Raw genomic sequence first — 6,758 nt, forward strand, 5'->3', positions numbered from 1 at the left:
CTAACTACATATGCATCGGTATCAACAAGGGGTGGTGGTGGAGTTTAACTGCAGCAAGCCGGCTTTGACTTAGTGGCTAACCTAAACTACGACTGCAAGCAACTCTTTTGAGGTGGCACACACGAGTCCACATATTCACCATATCAACACACCACTATGGATTCGCTCTCGTCTTCCCACGAGGACGCCATCCATAGCACTCACGCTTATCTTGCGCATTTTAGAGTATCCACTTTCACTTGTCTATGAACTGTTATAGGCAACCCAGAAATCCTTCACCGCGGACGCGACTATTCGAATAGATCATTTATAACCCTGCAGGGGTGAACTTCATCACACATGTTTCCACCACTTAGCGTCTGCACACGACATGTGCTCGGCAGACTTCAAGCGAAAGCCGACGTGGGTGTAGACCACGACCTGACTAACCGCACAAGTCTCTAGTCCAGGTTTATCGCCTATTCGGGTTCCATCCGCAAGGAAATCCGGCCGGGGTGTCCTCAACGGCCCCAAACGATGTGTACAGGGTCCCGAGACGCCAAACGGGCGCCAGGTATACCCGGCAACAGTGTATCTACCGCATCATAGCCCACCCCTAGGGTTAGCGCTACGCACAGCCGCCAACACATAACCTACAAACACCAGAAACTAGTTGGAACTCTTGGACAGAGGACGAGAGGGGTCAATAAGTCGAGCGGGGTCATATTTCAGGGCCCAATGTGTGGTAGTAGTTATTTCATGGATCACAAACACAGAACTCAGTTCCTGAGGACGGTTTCAGTGAGACAACCCACCATGTACTCCTACATGGCCTCTCACCGCTACCTTTACCAAATCATGTTCACACACCTCCGATTCATCCCCGATGAACCAGACCTGACACGACTCTATGCAATAGCAGGCATGACAAACAAGCATGAATGAGTAGGCACATCAGGGCTCAAACAACTCCTACTCATGCTAGTGGGTTTCATCTATTTACTGTGGCAATGACAAGTCATGCAGAGGATAAGGGGGTTTAATTACCACAGCAAGTTAACAGATAAATCATTGTTGTCCTAATGCAGTAAAAGAGAGCAGGAGCGAGAGAGTGGGATTGTATCGGAATGAGCAAGGGGGTTTTGCTTGCCTGGCACTTTTGAAGATAGTAATAGCTCTTCATCGGTGTCATCAAACTCATCGTCGGAACCACGTTTACTAAGAGGGGACAATACCGGCAAACAAGGAGGAAACGCAATCAATGCAATGCAACAATATGATGCATGCTCATGACATGGCAAAATGAGTGTGTTTTGGCTAATGCAACTTAGAATAGATTGGTTTGAGTTCATTTGAATCAAGGATTCACTTGATTCAAATGCAAACCCAAAATAAGAGGTCATATTAGTGCATTATCTTTTTTCACCTAAACAGCAAGGTTGAAGTGTTCTAACATGCATGAAAATAGCATAAATGGATAGATTGGATTTTTCTGATAGTTTTTCATATATAAATTATTTCATTTGGAGTTATAGATTAATTTCTATGATTTTTAGAAGTTTAGGCCTTTTCTAGATTTTATAATTATTTAGAATTAACTAATTCCAGAAAATGCATTACTGCGTCAGCAGCACGTCAGGATGACGTCAGTGAGTCAACGGGTCAGCCCAGGTCAAACCTGGCCCGTGGGTCCCACACGTCATTGACTCAATTAACTAACGGGTTTCAGAAATAAAAACCTAATCTAAAGATTAACAGGGCTGGGCCCACTGTCAGTGACTTGGGTGGTGGTTAGTAGCTAGACTAATCTGGTCACGTCGGCGGGTTAGCGCCGGCGATGACCGGAGCACGGCAGTGTTGGCCGTCTGGCCAGCTCCGGCGCTGGGAGGACGCGCGGCTAGGTGCGTTGGGAATCTGGCATTGCGGCGTGCCGTCTGGTGGTGGTGGGAGGTGCTGGGGTGGTGTGCAGAGGCGGCGGCGGCGGCGACATCTCTAGAGCGGGTGCTCGGCCGGGTTAGCATGCCAGAAGTGGCTCGCGGTTCCTATCAGGGCTAATGGGCACCTAGGCGTGACCAAATGGTCACCGAAGGCTGCCGGTGATGAGCAAGTGCGGCGGCGACCTACGGGCATCGGTAGAACGATGGTTACGGCGAGCAAAATGCAACGGGGTTAGGGGTAATCGCGGCGGAGATCACATCGAGTCGGATGAGACAGACGGCGAGCCTGGGGAGGCAGAGTCGGCAGCGAATCGACGCGTGCGGCTTCCGGACTCCAAGGAGGAAGAAGATGAAGCAGCCGGCGATGCAGGCCCTCCCAGCGCTCGAGGCTAGGGTGGGGCAAAGCGGCAGACAATGGCGGAGCTTGCAGACGAGGTGGGGAGGCGAGGGAAGCACGGTGGGCACGATGGCAGCAAGCGGCGGGGATGGCAACGCTCAGTTGCGCGTGAGAGAGAGGGTTAGAGGAGGGGGCAAGAGCAGAGAGTAACGGGGAGAGGCAGAGAGGGGTCCAGGGCGGCATCGAGGGAAGGATCGGGGCTCCCAGGTGGAAGCAGGAGGTGGCCGAAGCCGCACGCACGCGCGCCACGCCTCTCCTCTGCCTACTGGCTGAAGGAAGAAGATGGGCGTGCCCCTATGGGCTGGGCCCACTGTGTTGGGCCTGGTGGGCTGATCCAGGTGAGCACTCTCTCTCTCTGTGTGTGTTTCCTATTTGTTTCATCTTTTCTAATTTTTGCAGTTTGTTTTTGATTTAGTTTTAACACCAAATCAATTTTAAACTTCATGAAAATAATTGTGTGAACTAAATGGACTTATCCAAAGCCACGCAACAATTTTCAAAATTATTGAACATATATTTATTATATAATAAATATAGATCCAATTCAAATATTCATTGGATTAATTCAAATGGCCCAAATAAATGTTTCTGAGCTCCTAAAAATATTGGTTTGAATTTTACCTCTTGCCAATATTTTTATAGAATACCAGGGACATTTTCAGAAATTTGGTTATTTTTGAACTGGTTTCTGAGGGTTTCAACAAACCTCAATTCAACTTTCAGAAATTTTAGACATGATGCATGAGTGCATATGCAACTATTTCACTCAGGTATTCTAGGGCTGTGACAGTATTATCAACATCATCGACGAGGAAATGGAAGAGGAGGATTCTGACGATGAGGAGGAGGAGGAAGATAATTCTAATGAGGAGGAGGAAGAGGATTCTGATGAGGAGGAGGCACGAGGAGGATTCTGATGAGGAGTTGGAGCAAGAGCAGGATGCAGAAGACGAGAGCTACCAGGGGGTTTGGAGATCATCGCACAGGAGGAGGTTGCAGAAGAGGTGGGCTATCACGGGGGTATGGAGATCATTGAAGATTGGTCCTCCTACGATGGGAGGATCGTTGGTGATGTCGGTGGCTTTGATTTCCCCCTCCCGGAGGGAAGTATCCCTCGCGAAATCGCTCCGCTGGAGAGCAAAAGTGCTCCTGCCTAGGTTCCGCCTCGAGAGGGGGGCGCTTTGTCCAAAAAGTCTTCTTCTATTTTTTTTTCTAGGGCAAAAGGCTTCATATAACAGAAGGACAGTACCGAAGGGCTGCTGTGGGATCCATAAGGCATCAGGGCGTGCCCAGGGGTGGGCGTGCCCTATTCCCTTGTGAGCAGCAGGTGCCCCCCTCTGGTGGTCCTTCGTTCCAGTATTTTTTATATATTCAATAAAAAAATCTTCATGAAGTTTCAGGTCATTTGAAGCTCCATAGGATAGGTATCTCTGTTGTAGCTCTTTTAGGCCCAGAATTCCAGCTGTCAACAATTTCCATCTTCATGTAAATCTTACGAATTAAGAGAGAAAAAGCATTAGAATTGCATCATAAAGTTAAATAATGGCCAAAACCATTATAAATAACTGTAGGAAAACATGATGCAAAATGGATGTAGCAGCGATGTGGACCTGTGTGGTTGCTGCTTAAGTTGGTTGGATCTCTTATTACGCCACAAGAAAGCTAATTTCTAGAGAGAGAGAGAGATAAAACCATGTTAAAATTTCAGCCTGATTGGAGTTATGCATCTCCGATGATTTAAGAAATGGTGCTCACCTAGAAAACACAAGCGAAAACAGGACATAAAATAGAGAGATCCAATCTAGGGGAGATCTCCCTCTCTCCTAGATGGCCAAGGAAGAAGAAGAAGGAGGGGGCCCTTCCCCCTCAACTCTGGTGGCACCGAAGCACCGGCGGGGACATCTCCTCCATCACCACACCATCAAATCCCTCTCTGTTCTCATGGTGATATGTGAGTAGTTCATCCTCGAGGCTGAGGGTATGTACTAGTAGCTATGTGTTCGATCTCTCTCTCTCTCTCTCTCATGTTCTTGATGGATTCAATTTTGATATATCATGAGCTTTATTAATATAGTTGGATCTTATGATGTCCATCCCCTTTATTCTTTTTGTGGTGAATTTAGTATTGCTCTTTAAAGTTTCTTTATGTTAGATGGAATACTTTGGATTTGAGATTATATGGATCATGTCTAGTAATTAACGTGCGAATACCCGAGGTGACATTGGTACACTCTTAGCATAAAGGTTGAATGATAAGTATCATATGGTGTTGTCATAGTACGATTGCTGGGACTATCCATGGCACTTTGTGGGTGGTTCAATAGATCAATATTGAAAAGACAACTTTGAGGTGGTTTGTTGTTAAGTGCAATGCAATTTCATCCTACATTATTCGGTAGAAATAGAAACTTTGGAGTGATTCTTCGATGTAATTTTTGGGATTATCATGTGGTTTAATTATGTTAATGATCTTGAGAGTTGTCACTAGTGAAAGTATGAACCCTAGACCTTGTTTCCAAGCATTAAGACACCGTTTTTACTCACTTTTGTTATATTATAGCTTGCTATTTTTATTTGTTCAGATTACAAAAACCTATTTCTGTCAACCATATTACATATCTATGATCATCACTTCTCTGAACTAGTGCACCTATACAACTGAGAATTGTATTAGGTGTGTTGGGGACACAAGACACCACTTGCATTTGATTGCAGGGTTGTTTTTTAGAGAACCAGCTTCGGCCTACACCTCTCGCAGATTGATAAACCTTAGGTCATCCACTTGAGGGAAATTTGTTGTTCTCCTACAAAACTCTACGCTTGGAGGCCCAACAAAGTTTACAAGAATAAAGTTCCGTAGTATACATCAAGCTATTTCTGGCACCGTTGACGGGGGGCAGAGTGCTTGAATGTATCTTCTTTAGATCTTGCGATTGAATCTTGTAGTTTCTTGTTTTATTCACTAGTTTGGATCATAAAAGGAAACAAAAATGGAAATTAATTTGCCTGCATTACTCTATCTTTATTAACAAATTCTTAAAAATGATGAATTTGATAATTGCTATGAGGTGTTAGAAGAAGAGTTCAACAAAAGTTGTCATGTGAGTTCCTTGAATGTTAAGTATGATTGGAATGTTGTTGGTATGCATTCTATGAATATCAGTTGTGCTAGTAATGAAATTTATAAGCTTGGGGATGACATGTTTAATGAAGATGGTCTATTTAGTTCCCCCAACTTTTGATGAGAAAAGTTATTATGATGAGAACATGCCTCCTATTTATGATGATTACAGTGATGATGAAAGTGGGTTTGGAAGAGTGTCCACTTTAGGTAGCCATGATCCCACTATTTTGGAGGGTGTTCAATATTATTTGAATAATGATAGAAGTGGATTAGGAGAGGTCGTGACTTTATTTAGTGATGATTCAACTATTTTGGAAGATGTTTCAATTGATTACGATGAGAACAAAGTTGTTACTTATGACGATTATTGTGATGATACTTATGCTATATAATAGTGATAATCATCCTTGTGAAAAATTTCATAATTATGAACATTCGTCTACTAAACATTAATCTTTTAATGTGGAATTAATTTATAGTGTTCAAGTTTTATATGATACTCCCACTATTATGAATGAGAAGAAATTTGCTTATGTGGAGAGAAATAAAACCCCTATGCATGTGGATCATGAAAAGAATGATTTATGTGATAGTTATGTTGTTAAAAAAACCATGATGCTACTAAAAATTATTATGAGAGAGGAATATATGTTCATAAATATCTCAACAACATCAAGTTTCCTCTATTGAAACTTTTAAAGTTGCATTTGTTTTGCCTTCCTATGCTAGTTACTTTGTTCTTCAATAAATTGCTTGCCTACAAAATTCCTATGAATAGGAAGTGCGTTAGGATCAAATGATATATGATTCATGATGCTCTCATTATGTTTCAATTCCTACTTTCATGTGAGCATCATTAAAATCATCATACCTAGCTAAAAGGCATTAAAGGAAAGAGCTTGTTAGGAGTAACCCAATATTAATTCTTACTATTTTTGAGTGTTCACATGATTAAAGCTATTGTAATAATCATGTTTTGTATCTTCTCTTTCAATAAAGTTCCAAGTTTAGCCTTTACCATGCTCAGTTCGCATGTTTATGAGTTGTTGTTTGAAAATAGAAAGATTTATTTTTGTGTCCTGAATATTCCTGGATTGTTAGAACGTGAAAAAATCTTGAATATTTTTACACAGTAAGCATGTATGAGTTCTCTGTTATATGGTAATTTTTTAGATTTTTAGAGTTACAGAAGTATGTTAATTTATTCCTCCTGTACGGATTGTTCTATTTAGATAGATTGTTGTTATGGATGCATTGTTTGCCCATGTTTTCTTATTTAATATTTCAATTAGTATATAGAGATATTAAATATGTGTAGGAA

The sequence above is a fragment of the Triticum aestivum genome, chromosome 1A, assembly GCF_018294505.1.
Source record: "Triticum aestivum cultivar Chinese Spring chromosome 1A, IWGSC CS RefSeq v2.1, whole genome shotgun sequence".
NCBI lineage: Eukaryota > Viridiplantae > Streptophyta > Magnoliopsida > Poales > Poaceae > Triticum > Triticum aestivum.